This window comes from Populus trichocarpa, unplaced genomic scaffold (genome assembly GCF_000002775.5).
Source record: "Populus trichocarpa isolate Nisqually-1 unplaced genomic scaffold, P.trichocarpa_v4.1 scaffold_522, whole genome shotgun sequence".
Classification (NCBI taxonomy): Eukaryota; Viridiplantae; Streptophyta; class Magnoliopsida; order Malpighiales; family Salicaceae; genus Populus; species Populus trichocarpa.
In genome coordinates this window covers 41,365-60,000 of record NW_026291145.1, presented here as the reverse complement: position 1 = coordinate 60,000, position 18,636 = coordinate 41,365, and positions in this window count along the sequence as shown.

Genomic DNA, 18,636 nt, shown 5'->3' with positions numbered 1-18,636 from the left:
TACGGTGGCAGGAGAAGGCCCGAGGTCTCATCAGACAGAGGGAACACCCCCAGTCGCAACGGAGCAGCGAGAAAGATCAGAAGCACAGCCATCTACTGTTCCAACTGGTGTGCCCCCACAATATGTAGATGCAGGACTCCTTGTACAAATAGTTAAAGCAGTGATGGAAGGCATGGCTAGTTCAGCAGCACAAACAACCCCTACCACGCAGATTCCACCAGCAGCCCCTACGACCAGCATGACCATGGATAATGTGGTACCACTGGTGCGACTAGTCAAGAGTATGAGGGAAATGGGCTGTGAACCGTATATGGGGGAACAAGATGCAGAGATAGCTGGAAGATGGATCAGGAAGGTAGAAAAGACAATGATTCAAATAAGCATACCCGAGGGTTTGAGGGTAAATTGTGCATCCCAGTTACTATCTGATAGGGCCATGACATGGTGGGAAACAGTTCAGCTGAGGCGTGCGACTGAGACCCTAACTTGGAGTGATTTCAAGACAGAGTTTGAGAATCAGTTTTATTCCAAGTATCATCGCAAGGTGAAAGAACAAGAGTTCTTAGCATTAAGACAGGGTGATATGTCAGTATTGGAGTACGAAAGGAGATTCCATGACCTCTCATTGTTCGCCCCACATTATGTGCCGACAGAGGAACATATGATTGAAAAGTTGAGAGATGGTTTACTATAGGATTTGAGACAAGGATTGATCGCCTTGCGATTTAAATCGGTGAGGGAGTTGATTGAGGCTGCACAAGCTCTGGAGGCATGTATTGGAGAAAGCCAAGGGGGGTATCAGAGTATAAGCAAAAAGAGAGATGGGGACTATTTCAGCGGCAGACCACCGCACCCGAAGAAAGGAAAAAGTGGAGTGTTTGAGCAGCACGGAAAGAAGGGGAGTTTGATATTACTGCCTCACCAACAGTCAAGTGGGAGAATGATGGCGGGACAGTCGCACTCGAGGGCAAACTCTTCAACTGGGACCGGTGACCGCAGGGGAGTTGACTATCCTTTTTGTGTAAAATGTGGACAAAAACACCCTGGGGACTGCTCAGTTTCCCCTGGGCGATGCTTTGTGTGCAGAGGAGAGGGTCATAGGTGGAGGAACTGCCAGTATCTTAGCCAAGGGTGTCATTACTGTGGTGGGAAAGGTCATTATAAGAGGGACTGCCCCAAAAGAAACACCGGACAAGTACAGAGCTATAGACAGCCCAGTCAGAGCCACCAGCAGTCAGTCACCGTTAATAGGCCAGTGAGATCTTCTCAATCAGGGGCAAACTCCAGTCGAGGGAAGCCGAGGGCACAAAATGATCGGACCCCAGGGAGGGTCTTCCACCTGACACAGGAGGAGGCCAGGGCTGCATCGGATGTGGTGGCAGGTACACTACTGTTGAATGATTTTAATATGCATGTATTGTTTGATCCGGGTGCCACCCACTCATTCATTGCTAAGAGAAGTGTCACTAAATTGAGAAAGGAAGTAGAAATAGTAGAGAAGGGGTTTGTAATTGGAACTCCAATGGGAAACATGGTTGAAACAAATATTGTATATGTGGATGTGGGGGTTAGTTTATCCGGGTATGAAACAGAAGTAGACTTGATTCCCTTAGAGCTGCATGATTTTGACATAATACTAGGCAAGGATTGGTTGAGTAAATACAAGGCACTAATAGATTGTTATGCTAAAACTGTTACTTTTCAAACACCTAAGGGCGAGAAAATGACTTTTGAAGGAGAGAGATTTCCCAAACTGAATGCTTTAATATCGGTGGTAACAGCCCAAAAACTTTTAAGAAAGGGATGTATGGGATACCTCGCATACATTTTAAACTCAGATGATGAAGGTCCATGATTGAAGGATATTCCTGTGGTGAAGGATTTCCCAGATGTGTTTCCAGAAGAACTACCAGGACTACCCCCGGAGCGAGAGGTAGAGGTGTCTATAGACACTTTTCCTGGAGTCCCACCCATAGCCCAACAACCGTATCGGATGGCTCCAGCAGAACTGAACGAGTTAAAGACTCAATTACAGGAATTATTAGACAAGGGGTTCATACGGCCCAGTAATTCTCCTTGGGGAGCACCGGTCCTATTTGTAAGAAAGAAAGATGGAACCCATAGGCTTTGTATTGACTATCGACAGTTGAACAAAATAACAATGAAAAACAAGTATCCGTTACCTCGGATAGATGATTTGTTCGACCAATTAAAGGGAGCGAGGGCATTTTCGAAGATAGATCTGAGATCAGGGTACTATCAGATGAAGATTAAAGAAGCGGATGTAGCAAAGACCGCATTTAGAACTCGTTACGGACACTATGAATTTTTGGTGTTACCGTTCGGGTTGACGAACGCCCCAGCCCTCTTCATGGATTTGATGAATCGGGTTTTCCAACCATACCTGGATAAGTTTGTGGTGGTATTCATTAATGATATACTGGGGTACTCGAATTCTTTCAAGGAGCACGAAGAACACTTGAGACAAACCTTACAAACCTTGAGAGATCACCAGTTATATGCAAAATTGAGTAAATGTGAATTTTGGCTGAAAAGAGTGACGTTTTTGGGACATGTCATTTCAGCCGAAGGTGTTTTTGTCGACCCTCAAAAAGTCGAAGCAGTCTTGAAATGGGAAAGACCGACTTCGGTCACTGAAATACGTAGTTTCCTGGGACTTGCAGGATACTATCGGAGATTTATCGAAGGTTTTTCCCTGATTGCAACCCCTTTGACCCAGCTAACTAGGAAGGATAAGAAGTGGGTGTGGTCGGAAGAATGTGAGGCAAGCTTCCAAGAATTGAAGAGGAGGCTCACCACTGCTCCAGTCTTAACTCTCCCCTCAGGGACCGAGGGTTTTGTGGTATATAGTGATGCCTCGGGGAAGGGATTGGGGTGTGTTTTGATGCAACATGGGAAGGTGATCGCCTATGCATCAAGGCAATTAAAGACTCATGAGGTGAACTACCCGGTGCACGACTTGGAGTTGGCAGCTGTAGTATTTGCCTTGAGGATATGGAGACACTATTTGTATGGGTCTCGAACCCAAATTTTTACTGATCATAAGAGCCTGAAGTATCTGATGTCGCAAAAGGAGTTGAACATGCGGCAAAGAAGGTGGATAGAGCTTATTAAGGATTATGATTGCACCATAGAATACCACCCGGGGAAAGCAAATGTGGTGGCAAATGCCCTCAGTCGCAAAAATAAAGCCTCCTTGGGAAGCTTAACAGTGGGAAAGGAGCGACAATTGGCAGAATTAAAAGAGTTGGGTGCAGATTTGGGATTTGATGCAAGAGGTGGGTTAGTAGCCCAATTATTGGTGCGACCAACGTATCGAGAACAGATACTACATGCCCAATTCCATGACAAGGTGGGATCCAAGATTAGGAAGAATGTGGAGGCCGGGGTAGAAATGAAATTCCGAGTAGCGGATGATGGATCCTTGATGATGGGACAACGGTTGTACGTGCCTGATGACGAAACAGTCAAACGCATGGTTCTGCAAGAAGCACATGAGTCCAAATTCTCCATACATCCTGGCAGCACTAAGATGTACCGAGACCTGAAACACCTCTATTGGTGGCCTAATATGAAAAGGGAAATAGCTGAGTATGTGTCAAAGTGTGGGATATGTCAACAAGTCAAGGTTGAACACCAAAGGCCTGCGGGGCCATTACAGCCATTACAAATTCCAGAATGGAAGTGGGAGATGATCACCATGGATTTCGTGTCAGGATTTCCCAAGGGGAGAAAAGGAAATGATGCGATATGGGTCATTGTGGATCGGTTGACGAAATCCGCACTATTCTTGCCTGTAAAGATGACCGACTCGGTGGACAAGCTTGCCAAGATCTACATAAATGAGGTGGTACAACTTCATGGGATTCCGGTGTCCATTGTATCGGATCGAGATCCTAGGTTCACCTCTCGACTTTGGCCGAGCATACAACATGCCTTGGGGACAAGATTGGACATGAGCACTGCGTTTCACCCTCAAACGGATGGCCAATCGGAAAGAGTCATTCAAGTCTTGGAAGACCTATTACGGGCATGTGTGCTAGAATTTGGAGGAAACTGGGAGGAACACATGGCATTGGTGGAGTTCACGTATAACAATAGTCACCAAGCCACAATAGGGATGGCCCCATATGAAGCCTTGTATGGTAGGAGGTGTAGAACTCCTTTATGTTGGGAGGAAATTGGGGAACGGAAGTTATATGGCGCAGAGTTAGTTCAAGTCACCACGGAGAAAGTGAGAATTATCAGGGATCGCATCAAAGCCGCACAGGATAGACAGAAGAAGTATGCCGATGTGAGGAGAAGACCTCTCGAGTTCAGTACGGGGGACCAGGTGTTCCTGAAGGTAGCCCCATGGAAGAACATGTTACGATTTGGATTGAAAGGAAAGTTAACTCCCCGTTTCATTGGACCCTTCAAAATCTTACAACGAGTTGGACCAGTAGCCTACAAGGTGGATTTTCCCCCACAGTTAGCCAGGGTCCATGATGTGTTCCATGTCTCCTTGTTAAAGAAGGCTAACGTAGACCCCGCCCGAGTTCTACCCCAGGTCCCAGTAGAGGTCAAGGAAGACTTAACACTGGAATTGAGGCCCATAAGGATACTAGATCAAGAAGTGAAGGAGTTACGGAGCAAAAAGATCCCCATCGTTAGAATCTTATGGTGAAATGCTCAAGTAGAAGAGGAAACTTGGGAGAGGGAGGCTGAGATGAGAAAAAAGTACCCCAATTTATTTGATCTACCAGGTATGGAGTGTGAAACTTCTTAAATTTCGAGGACGAAATTCATATTTAGGAGGGGAGAATGTAAACACCCAAAGGAATATATATATATATATATTTAGAGAGAGAGAGATGATGATGAATGCAGTTTTCGCTGCCGATTCTGGACTGGGCAGCGATGCAGTTTTCGCTGCCGATTCTGGACTTGGCAGCGACACAGTTTTCGCTGCCGATGCAGAAATCGGCAGCGACGCAGTTTTCGCTGCCGATGCAGAAATCGGCAGCGATGCAGTTTTCGCTGCCGATTCTGGACTGGGCAGCGATGCAGTTTTCGCTGCCGATGCAGAAATCGGCAGCGATGCAGTTTTCGCTGCCGATTCTGGACTTGGCAGCGACGCAGCCTTCACTACCGATACAGAAATCGGTAGCGACACAGTTTTCGCTGCCCATTTCTTGATCGGCAGCGACGCAGTTTTCGCTGCCGATGCAGAAATCGGCAGCGACGCAGTTTTCGCTGCCGATTTCTCAATGAACAGTGACGCAGAGCTGGGAGGGAGGGGTAAAACTGATTTTAGATAAACCAAACAAGGATAAGGACACACCTAAACCAACCCCCAAACAACCCATTTCATTGGATGGGTAGTATAAATACAAAGAGGGGAGAGAGAATGACCCATCTTCTTCCAAATCCAGCAGCTGCATGCCGTTCTTCCCTTCCCCTTTCACAACAGAAACGTGAATCAGACCAGTAGAGATTACTTTGTGAACTTGTGAGGGAGAGATGAGACCTTGAGAGAGGAGTGGGCAGCTGCATAGAGGAGAGGAAAAAGAGAGCTGGAAAACGTGAGAGGAAGAAGAAGGAGGAGAACCAGCAGCTGAATAGTGTCAACCCTTCCTCAAACTTAGTTAAATTCAGAAGGTATGGGTCATGAAACTCTCTTCCTCTCCCCCGTAAGATCAAAAACGAAAATGAAGAAGAAAAACCGTAAGAAAAGAATTGATCTAAGACCTAAGCCAGTTGTGAAGGAAGCTGAAATTAACCAAGAGAACAAGCAAACAAAAGTGAAATAAAGTCAATTTCAGAACATCTAACAAATCATGGTAGAGGGCTGGCTTTAACTAGGGGGTAATTAATGTGTTCTGCTGTGATGTTGTTGCTGGACTTAATGTGTTCTGCTGTGATGATTGTTGCTGGAATTAATGTGATGTTGTTGCTGGAATTAATGTGATGTTGTTGCTGGAATTAATGTGATGTTGTTGCTGGAATTAATGTGATGTTGTTGCTGGAATTAATGTGTTCTGCTGTGATGATTGTTGCGCGCAGCGAAATTCTGTTTCGCTGCAGCAACTGAACCTGCTGCAGCGATTTGATATTTGCTGCCGATTTGTGTGTTGCGCAGCGAAATTCTGTTTCGCTGACGCAACTGAACCTGCTGCAGCGAATTAATATTCGCTGCCGATTTGTGTGTTGCGCAGCAAAATTCTGTTTCGCTGCCGCAACTGAACAGGTTCAGTTGCCGATTTGTGTGTTGCGCAGCGAAATTCTGTTTCGCTGCCGCAACTGAACCTGCTGCAGCGAATCAATATTCGCTGCCGATTTGTGTGTTGCGCAGCGAAATTCTGTTTCGCTGACGCAACTGAACCTCCTGCAGCGATTTGATATTCGCTGCCGATTTGTGTGTTGCGCAGCGAAATTCTGTTTCGCTGCCGCAGCTGAACCTCCTGCAGCGAAGTGATATTCGCTGCCGAGTTGTGCGTTGTGCAGCGAAACTGTGGCGCCAACAGCGGTGTAGTTCTCGCTGCCGAACTGGCAGCCTGCGGCAAACCAGTTCTCGTTGCCGAATTGGGCAGCCCGCAGCGAACCAGTTCTCGCTGCCGATTCCTACAATAAGCCTCCTAGGCAGGAATGACTTAAATGCTAATAGCAATTTCATGATATGATGGTGTAAAGTAGGGAACACTTGAATGTGAACATATGAACTATTGAAATAAGTGTGATGATGAATGTGATTCAAAAATAAAATAAATACAACTGTGCTGATTTGTGACCATTGATGTCTTAGGTGGTGCGGTCGGGATTGGACCATCATCAAGACAGGAACGACCCACAGGTGGAGCAGGTAGGTGACTTGCACCTTTCTTTTTCATACGTTGAATCTTGGAATATTTTAACTTGAGTACTACCATATTGTTAGAACCGATATTAAATTGTCGAACGCTTAATTGTTGATAAAAGAGTGATTAGCTTCGGCTAATGGGATCCGAATGGATGGCCGGGACAAAAGACTGATTAGCTTCGGCTAATGGCATCCAAACGGATGACCGGGACAAAGAATGATTAGCTTTGGCTAATGGCGTCCGAACGGATGGCCGGGATGAAGGACTGATTAGCTTCGGCTAATGGCATCCAAACGGATGGCCGGGACAAAGAGTGATTAGCTTCGGCTAATGGCATCCGAACGGATGGCCGGGACAAAGAGTAATGGATGGCCGGGACAAAGAATGATTAGCTTTGGCTAATGACGTCCGAATGGATGGCCGGGTTAAAAAGGGATGATTTCGCTGCCGATTGTGGATCGGCAGCGACGCAGTTCCGCTGCCGATTCTGGATCGGCAGCGACACAGTATTCGCTGCCGATACAGAAATCGGCAGCGACGCAGTTTCCACTGCCGATTCCGGATCGGCAGCGATGCAGTCTTCGCTGCCGATACAGAAATCGGCAGCGACCCAGTTTTGCTGCCGATTCCTTGATCGGCAACGATGTAGTTTCGGCTGCCGATTTTAAGATGGGCAGCGACGCAGCTATCGCTATGGAATCCGGATGGATAGCCGGGACAAATAAACGACTAGTTTCGGTGAATGGCATTTGAAAACTTGTGTATCTATATGTACTACTAATTGTTACATCAAATACATGAAGAAATTATAAATGTTAATGCTTATTTAATTGCTAGGCCGTTAGTTACCATTATTATTATTATTAAGTATTTGTTTTCTCTTAAATGTTTTGTACTGCTGCAGGGACGTCACACCAACGAGATGTCTAGGATACCCGATACACGGGAACCTACTTTTGCAAGGAATTAAGTAGATGCATTCTAAATCACAAAGTATTTTGTAGGGATCAATGTACTGAATGTATAACTTTTATTAGATCCTTTTTGTTTAAAATTTGTGATGGCTATTAGAAGTATAAGAGTGCAAACTCATGTCCATGTATATATATTTTTAATATGAATTTCAAATCATACAACCTTAATATTATGTGTTTGTGTAAGATTCGCTTTTGAATGAACTGTTGATTGTATGGATTGTATTTTGATGATGTGAGGATTCAAGTTCTTTGATTACCGGCACCATGTGTATTAAATATATATATATATATATATATATATATATATATAAATAAATTTACTATTGTTTTGGGCTTAGAAAGCCGGGTTGTTACACTCGAAGACGATCAGATACCGTCCTAGTCTCAACCATAAACGATGCCGACCAGGGATTGGCGGATGTTGCTTTTAGGACTCCGCCAGCACCTTATGAGAAATCAAAGTTTTTGGGTTCTGGGGGGAGTATGGTCGCAAGGCTGAAACTTAAAGGAATTGACGGAAGGGCACCACCAGGAGTGGAGCCTGCGGCTTAATTTGACTCAACACAGAGAAACTTACCAGGTCCAGACATAGTAAGGATTGACAGACTGAGAGCTCTTTCTTTTTTTTGATCAAATGTTAGAAGTATATAGATCAAAAAGTTCAGACTAGCTGGAAAATACCTGCTAGCCAGAAAAACAACTATACAGAACAAGCCTGTGGAAACAGGCTCCCAACAAGCACCAGAAAAAACAGAAACTAATAAAACCAAACCTTTGATTATAACTAAAGGGAACAAACCCTGAATTATACCCAAAGGAAAACAAAAAACAGTAACAAGTCAACAACACAGCCAATCAGCACAGAGAGCAGCTAAAATGAAGGCAGACCAGTGTCAACAAAAGCAGCTAGCCAGCCAAGCCAAGACAGAGAGAAAAGCCGAAGAAGGGCAGCTCTTCCAGCCAAGGAGGATAGAGGGACCAACCGAGATTCAACAGCTTATCTGCGCAAAACAAAGGAGCCATGCAGACACAGCACAACCATGAAGGGATAACATCAGCCAATCATGCAAAGACACCTAACTTCCACCATGCAGAGAGGAGGACAACCCCAGAAGCAGCCAAGATGAATAAAGCTTAGACAACCAAGCAACAGAGGACAACTGCTCTTCCCATATAATTAACAGCCCCAACACAAAAGCCTCGAAGCCTTAAACTGAAGCACACGTATCACCCGAAGAAGAAAGAAGGGGGCCCAGCATCAAACAGTGAACCATGAATCCAGAATGCATGAGCCATGCAGGCACGTAATGAAGAAACTCAAGAATAAACCGTGAGCACCAAAACCAGGGAGAATACAAAGCCAAAGTGGTGGGCCCGACAACAATCTTCAGCAAGTGAAGTTGCATGCATGGCAACATTACACCAAGCACGCCCAAACCTGCACCATGCAAAGCCAAGCCAGAGTATGCAGTGACTGGCCATGAAGAACTGGACGTGGACCAGGCAGAGAAACCGGACAACCAGTTGCTGACGACAACAACAGAATGCAATCTCCAGTTAACCAAGGATGAGACCTGCAGCCAACCATCAAAATGATCACTCGACAGCCAGTTGAAGGTGATCTTTATCATGAAAATGGAACACAATATAAAACAAGATTTGGAATCTCCTGAAAACAGTATCAACTCCTTTGGACTTTGCATCGAAGACCCGCTTATTTCTTTCTTCCCAGATAAGATACACAGTGATGGCCAAGGAAACACGCCGCATCCGAAACTCTACATTGGATCTCTTAGAGTTCAACCCCCGGAGTGCACTGTTTAGGGACAACATCCTTCTGCCAATTCTAAGCCAAGATTTAATCTTTGCCCACAAGCACCCCGTCCAGTTACAAGAGAAGAACAAATGAGCATGGGTCTCTTCCTCACACCGACAGAAAGCACAAGTGGGGTCAATAGGGAGGAACTGCAACCTGTCACGGGTTCGAAGTCTACCCATAACAGCTAGCCAAAGTATGAAGTTGTGCTTGGGCAAGGACCACTGCTCCCAGACGACTTGACTCCATGAGACCGTGGAACCAACCGGCCTGAAGAAATCGTATGCATGGGCTAGAAAGGGACATGCAGAAGCAGACCAGTTACTCATCAAAGAGACACACTCCCCCTCTGAATCCCCACAGTGTTGGAGAAGAAGGTCCCGAATAGAGATGATGGCTTTCCATAGTGGGGAAGAGGAATGATGCGCTTGGACAGTCCATATGGTGCCGCTGCTCAAGTAAAAATGGTGGATCCAGCGAATCCAAATTGAGTCTGTTTTAAGATGAATATGCCATAGTTGCTTGCCAAGGAAGCTTCTGTTACGGGCACAAAGATCAAATAAACCCAGTCCACCTTCTGTTTAGGCATGCATATAGTCTTCCAGGCAACGAGAGCTGAGGAACCACGGCAGGCATCCCCAGTCCAGAGAAAGTTTCTGCATATGCTAATAATGCTCCTCATCACTATTGCAGGGATAGGGAAAATATTTAGCCAAAATTGGACTTTCCCAAAGAGAACAGACCGGAGAAGCTCCAAACGCCCTGCATACGAAAGATGTCTGCCAATCCATCCTTGAACTGACGATTACAAATCCTGCAGAAGCGGGGAGAATTGGCTTGCTAATAGTCGGTGGGGACTAAGTGGGACCCCGAGATAAGTGAAGGGAAAGTGCCCTTCTCTAAAGCCAGAGAGCGTGAGGATAGATTGTTTGTGAACATAGTGGACTCCCCCAAAGAAGATGAATGATTTCTGTGGGTTAATGTCCAAGCCCGAAATCAGGCCAAAGAGAGTAAGCTGTTGGAGAAGGCAGAGAACTGAAGAGGAATCACCACGAGAGAGAAGCAAAACATCATCTGCAAAAGCCAGGTGAGTGATACCTTGCAATGAACACTTTGAATGGAAATGAAAGCCCTCCTGCTGGGATGCAAGTGTGATCATTCTGGAGAGATATTCCATACAACATATAAAAAGATACGGGGACAAGGGGTCACCTTGCCGAACTCCACTCTGACCCGAAAAAAACCCATGGATGTCACCATTGACTACTATAGAGTAAGAGGCAGAGGAAACACATTGCATAATGAGCAGAACAAATTTGGCAGGGAAACAAAGCTGGCGGAGAAGGCAAGCTAGAAAGTCCCATTGAACAGAGTCAAATGCTTTTTTGAAATCCACTTTCAGCAAGCATCGAGGGGAGGAGCGCTTCCTACTATACTGGCGAAGAAGCTCCTGAACGAGATTAATGTTGTCACTCATATACCTGCCACCTAGAAATGTATTCTGCATGGGGCTGACAATACCCTGCAAAGCTTGGGCAAGACGGCCAGCTAGAATCTTGGCCATCACTTTGTATATAACATTACAGCAGGAAATGGGACGGAAATCAGATGGGGATGAGACATTCTCTGATTTGGGGACCAAGGCAATAATGGAGTGACTAACCTGCTTGAGAAGCTTGCCAGAGTGAAAGAAGTCCTGGATGGCAGCACAAAACTCCCCTCCCACAATAGACCAAGCTTGCTTGAAGAAGAAAGAGGAGTAGCCATCTGGACCTGGGGCCTTCTCATTCTCAATGCTAAAGACTGCCTGACGAATATCATCACAAGAGACTGGGGAGATGAGAAAATCGTGGGAGCTAGATGGAAGACACGGGCCACTTCTTATAACTGCACTGTCAAGAGGAGCCGTGGACTTCGAAGTGCCAAGCAGTTGGTGATAATATGCCACAAAATCATCACCCACTTTTTTGAGAGAACTATTAAGCCTACCATCACTGCGTGTAATAGCTGGAATGAAATTCCTCCGATGGTTGTGACCCATGAGGGCATGGAAAAACTTAGAACCTCTGTCACTGTCCTGTAGGTACTTGCATTTGATTTTTTGACTGAAAAACTGTTTTTCCGCAAACTTCAGAGAAGATAATTTAGAACGTAGAAGCCTGTCCTGCTCAAACAAAAACTGGTTATCCCTGTCTTGCTCGAATGCAGATTGGAGATGCTCTAGTTGAGACTCAAGCCGAGAAACCCGCTCTGAAATATGACTAAAGTGAAGCCGGTTTAGCTGCTTCAAGGGTCCCTTTAAGAGCTAGAGTTTACGGCAAAGAATATACATTGGAGTACCATATACAGGAGCAGACCAACAAGAGGAGACCACCTCCAGAAACTGATCATGAGTAGCCCACATATTAAAGAATTTGAAATTACGCCTACCCTGCACATTTGGATCCAACCTAACTGCTGTAGGGGAATGGTCAGTAAATGCACCCGGAGGTTCAAAGTGCACATGAGTAAGACGCTGCAAAGAAGACCATGAGGGATTAATTAAAACCCTATCAAGCTTACTCCAAACAGTCCCATTTGTCCAACTGAAGTGGCATCCAGTGTAGTTAACATCACGAAGGCCCAGGTCAAAGCAACAGTCCCGAAAATCAGAGATCTCATATGAGGATACAGCCTCACCATTGTGTTTATCAGCAAAGGAAAGCAAGGAGTTGAAGTCACCAAGAACCAGCCAGGGATGACTAGAGTTCCAGCTTCTTAAATCCGCCCATAGAGAGCGTCTTGCAGAGATGGTATTAAAGCCATAAACAAAGGTGACCATGAAGCTAATCTGAGAAATTAAACAAGTGACTGAAATATGTATAGCTTGCGGAGAGGATGCAAGCAAATCAACCTGTACTGTATTTGGATTCCAAAAGACCACAATTCTAGCAGTGTGAGCTACGTCTGCATTGGAAAAATACTGCCAATGCCTAAGCCGAAATTTATGCAAAGAGCTAACTCTGGAAGGGAGCAGTTTCGTTTCAAGCAACCCACAAATATCCATCTTATGCTTCTTCATGAGGCTGACTACCTCATGCTGCTTCAGGGGATTGTTAAGTCCCCTGATATTCCAGCTGTAAATGATCATAGTTTTGCAGGGGAAGGGGAAGCCCTTCCACTACGACCACGCTGCCTTTGGTTACGAGTCCTGACCCCACACTGGGTAGCCACTTCCAGTAGAGGAACCTTCACAAAATTACCAACCACAACAGTATCACCAGTAGTAGTTGCCAAAATAGTTGGCCGGGAAGAGGAGGAGTTGTGAGCCTCACCCTCACATGGGGGCACTGCCAGGGGTGCAGTGCGAGTAGGAGAAGAACCCCGATCTTCTCCAACACAAGGGGTTGCCACCAATGGATCTGGTCTAGGGGAGTGCTGAGCAGTATCTGTGCGAACAGGGGGACAGGGAGTAGCAGGGGAGTTGTCAGCAAGCTCTGGCGCAGAGACAACCACAGCCTTCCCCTTGCGCTGCTTGCTTGATTTTCTAGATTCGACAGTAACCCAAACTTGTGGATGTTCAAGATTAGCTTCTGGCCCTGCATTCACCTCAGAAGCCACTGGAAAGTTATGGTCCTGGGGCTGGCTGTGCACCATTGGAGGAGAAACCTGGGGGGGAGGTTGGGGACCCAATCTACCAAAAACAGTCCCTTTGCCTGCTTGGACGGTCTGAGCATGGGGTTGAGGGCAAGGAACAGTGTTGATACTAGCAGCAGCCTTGGAGCAGAGGAGACGAGTATGGCCAAGAACATGGCAAAAATTTCAATACTTGGGCAGAGTCTCGTATACAACTTTTTGGTGCAGGGTAAGACCTTCAAACAAAGTGATCTCTACTGAGTGACGGAGCTCCTCAAGGAGATTGATTCCCACTAACACTCGTGCATAAGACATACGGGAGAGATTGGAGGTAAACTGGTCACACTGAATAGGCTTCCCAATAATGCTGGCTATCTTCGATAAGCAAACTGGGGACCAGCAGCACAGAGGAAGGTTGGGGAACTTTACCCAAACCGGCACCCGTGACATCTCAGCACTAGAGAAGTCGAAAAATTGTGTCATTGGCCGAAGAACAAGGGGCCGGCCATACACCAGATAGGGTCCTCCACGAAGGATTGTCAGTTTATCCTCCTCTTTAAATCTGTAAACTAGCCACCCAGATTCATGGATGGTTAGGGTGGCCTCACATTTCCAAACATTAGAAATGATACTATGCAGAGCTCTGAAACCAGGGCTTTTTCCAGAAACATAGCCCACGACACAAAATTTCCAAACTTCAAATTGTGGTTGAATATCCTCAGGGGATATAACACAAGTTCTGGAGAGATGATTAAGGGAAAAGTTTTGAAGTTTGGTGTAGGAAACAGTAGATCTATTGGAAAAAAACAGGTCTCGCCATTTGCTACTGTGAGGAGCAGAGGGAGTTTTACCTGCCACAGAGGATGGGGCGGGCTCTCCACCCCCAGAAGATGAAGAGGAAGGCATCACACTCTTCGGCAGAGGGAGAGGGGGGGGAGGTGACTGTTCAACGGGTAATGGAGGAGAAGGGGAGAGCACATGCTGAGCAGGGAGAGGAGCTGGGGCTTGAGGGGAGTCAACACACTCTTCATCTGAATAGTTAAAATCCAGCTGATCCTCATCCAGGATCTCATCATCAGAAACGACAGTGCAGTCGTCCACCAAAACGGCATCCAAATGCTTGGAACCAGTGGCAACCACCAACGATGGAGCTGGGTGGGGTGCACTAGGACCCACATCACGAGGTGGAGATGGAGGCAAGGGGGGAGGAACTGGACAGGGTGCATAGGGATCAGCACCGGGTTCAATGGCAGGAGCAGCCGTGAGGGCTAGAATCACTGAACCATCACCATCGTGATCATGAATCTTGGGACCAACAACATGAGCAGGCGAAGCGTCTTGTCTACGAGCTACAGTAGAAGTAGCTTTTCGCTTGTTCTTCACCATTTGAAAAAATGGTCAGGCGGGAAAAGATGAAAAGAACGGGGAAACGGAGAAGAGATGGGTTGAGGACAGTGAAGTGGGAGCAGAGAAACGGAGAAGAGATGGGGATCTGAACAGGGAAGAATCACTCAGCAAGGGTCACCAGCAGACAAGAGGGAATCCACTCCATGGAGAAGGAGAGCATCTCTCTCTAGACTCTCTCTCTTTCGACTAACTGAGAGCTCTTTTTGACTGAGAGCTCTTTCTTTTTTTGATCAAATGTAAGAATATATTAAGATAAAAAAGAGCAAGACTAGCTTGCGATACAAGCTAGAAACCAACAGAACTATACATACACCGGCAAAGGGAACAGACTCCCTTGACCATAGCAAAACACAAGAGGCGAGTGCTGGGAGACATGCTCCCCAGCACAAGCTAGCCACAAAGATAGGATCCCCTATACACTGATCCAGAATCAACCTACCATCCAAAGACAGGCAGGACAGGCAGGACAACAAGCAAGAGGAACCAATCCATCACACAAACCGAACAGTCCAAAACAGGCCTCATCTGGAGGGCCTCGCCCAGGAGAACAGCCGGCAGCAAAAGCACCAGGGACTTCAACCCGCAAGGAACCACTCCTAGCAATAGCAACCCATAAACAAAGCATGAACAGCCCTCACGCAGAGCAAAATAGAGAAACAGAAAGCTTAGGGGAACATGCTCCCACTAAGCCGAACAAAAAGAATCCAACAGTGGGCCAGCATCAAGCCTGAACCACTGACATCAAACCAAAAGCCTACATCAAACCATAAACATGCAACCTAAACCCCACAGCAGGGCACACCAGGATCGGATGCTGTCTCCCCCTCTGGAAAGGCAGGAACCAGCCCCCACCAGCAGGACCACAAGCCCCTCAGCACAACAACCTGCCAAGAAACACCAGCAAGCAGAAGGACCCCACAACAGGGCTTAAACACAACATAAACATCCAATAGAAAATCCAGCCAAAATAAAGCACCAGCATGAGACCCCACAACAGGGCTCAAACATAACAGGAATCTAAACCAGCCCCACCAGCAGGGCCACAAGCACATCAAGCATCCAAAAATCCAACCAGCAGGCCAAAATCCTGCAACCAGCTGACAGAGGAATAAACCCCTGCAAATTAAAACACAGAATGAGCAGCTATAAAGGAGTGCCAGAGCTACTCATGGACATGAGGACTATGGTCGGGCCTTTGAGCTTGCGTTTCTCAATAGGAGTGCCATCAGAGGTGACAGCAACTCGGCTTCTTGTAAGATATTGCCTTCTTGTAGTCACTATAGTAGGAGCTGTTTCTTCTGCATCAGTGCACTTAGTAGCCAGGCTAGAAGATTGTTTGGTACCAGAGGCAGCAAGCTTTGATCTAGCAGCATCAGTTGCCTTCGGTGCAGGAGGAGACACTACATCAGGAGTGGCTTCTGCTTCAGTAGTGCACCTGGAATCCAGATTCTGCTTGGGACCAGACACAACAATCTTTGATCTTTTACGTTCAGAGTGGCCTTTAAGAGGATCATCAACATCAGCAGCAGTGGGCGGTGCAGGAGGGTCTGCACTATCAGACTGTTGTTTCCCAACAACATCAGCCTCCTCAGAAACATGAGGACGTTTCTTCTGCTTGGGGCCTCTGTTGCATGAATTGGCAGAATGGCCTATAACCCGACATCTAGTGCAAAACCTGGGAAGGGATTCATAAGTGACCTGTTGGGAGAGAAGCGTTCCATTGGGCAACACAACCTGGACAGCATGTGGGAGTTCCTGTAACAGATCCACTTCAACCAGTATCCTAACATAGGAGAGCCTGGACATTGTTGCTGTAGGGATGTCACAGTGGATTGGCTTCCCAATCATGCTGCCAATTTTCGAAAGACACAAAGGAGTCCAGCATCTTAAAGGCAAGTTGGGAAGTTTCACCCAAGTTGGCAGCTTTGTCATGTCATTGGCTTGAAAATCAAAGAACTCAGGCATGATTTTCAAAATCAGTGGCCGGCCAAAAACAAAGTAGGGGCCAGCACTCAGTGTTTCAAGCATTTCTAATTCTGAATTGAAAGCAAAAATTAACCATCCTGAATCGTGCATTGTGAAACGGGCTTTATGTTGCCAGTGCTTACTAATGAAGTGCAAAAGAGACGCATAACCAGGGAATTTCCCTGCTACATACCCAATTAAACAAAACCGCAGCATGGGCATGGCTGCTCCTAGGTCAGCCTCATTTAGATGACAGGATTCCAAATGTGCAAAGTCAGGGAAATGGACAAGCGGGGGAGGAGATAGGATTGGGTTACCTGGTGGAATAACTGATGCAGGGCCACTATGAGCTGCCGATGATGGCGTGGCCGGAGCCCTAGAACGATCACTAGTAGAGGGGCCACCACTAGGAGGTGTAGAAGAGGAGCAATCTTGACCCGAAGATTGTTGAGAAGAGAGAACAGGAGAGGAACCTCGGGTCGGGTTGCCTAGACCCGAATGAGGAGAGCCCTGATGAGACCCAACTAAACACTCCTTTGGATCAAGATGAGTTCGGGGATTCTTAGAAGAACCTTCAGTGTAAGCGCTAGGAGAGACGGAGGAGGTGGAGTTCCTCTACGTGGGTTTGGTCTTGCGCTGTGCTGAAACCCTAGCAACACCGGAGGGTGAAACAAAATCGGCCAGAACCGCCTTCCTTCTAGGCGTAGAAGAGGGCGAGGTGACACCGTGGTGAATCGGTGAGCGACTACGAGACAAAGCCCTAGTCAGTCGAGGAGCTGACCCATGGCAGGGGACCTGGAGGTTGAAATCACCTTGGGTAGTCTTAAAAGACGATGTTTTAGCCTTTGATTTAGTCATTAGTGATAGAAGAGAGGCTTCGTGGTAAGACGAGAACTAGAGAAGAAGCACTGTACAGTGAGATGAGAATATCTCTTACTTACAGTCGGGAGCTTCTCTCTCTAGAAAACCCTTACTTCTGCATGGCCAACTGAGAGCTCTTTCTTTTTTTTTTTTGATCAAATGTAAGAATTGTATAGATCAAAAAGAGCTGGAGACCAGCAATACAAGGGAAAAGGGAACAAAATCCCTTGACCAAAACAAAAGCAAGACAAGCTTGCTGAACAGGAGGTAAAGGGAACAGACTCCCTGGATCAAAAGGGAACAGGCTCCCTTGGACATGCATCAAAGCCATAAGGCAAATCAAACTAGCATACAATGAAAACAGCAGCTAGGAGACCCAAAAACCAGCAGCAAGACTCCTTCCAACCCAGCAGACGGCAGCAGCTGAGACAAGGAGCAGAACATCAACAACAGACTCCAGCAGCAGCCTGTTCTAGTACAGCAGCAAAGGCCAACCCTGAACAGAGCTTCAACCTTTGCAATAAACCAAAGCCCAGCAGCAGCAAACCTGCAACCAAGGCAACAGCAGACACAACCTGCAGTCCCACCAAAGGGGGAACATGCAGGGGAAGATGGACTCCTGGCAGTAACCCAGAAGTAACAAGCCAGAGAAGAAAACCCAACTCTAGCAAACCATAAGTCCAGCCAGCTTCAAGAAGCCCAGCCTACCAAGCTGCTTATAGCAGCATACCAACCTGCATATAGAAGCAACCAACAAGCCTGAGAAGAATATAGCAGCTCTGGCAACCCATTATATCTCAGCCAGCTTTAAAAAGCAAGGTGATCCAGCCAGCTTCAGGAAGCATAGCATACCAAGCTACATATGGCAGCAACCCAACAAAACCATTAGACCTGTCAGCTTCAAAAAACAGAGCATTCCAGCCAGCTTCAAGAAGCACAGCATACAAGGCTACACATAGCAGCAACCAACTCCAGAGCAATGTTGCATTGAGCAGCAAGAGAGCCCTGCACCAGGCCACCATGGGAAAGCATCCACACATCATCACCAGCAACCCAACCCTGCACCACTCCAACCTTAAGGGGAGAGAGCCTCACCCAAACTGTTGGTATCTATAGCAGCAATAGAGGGAGGCCA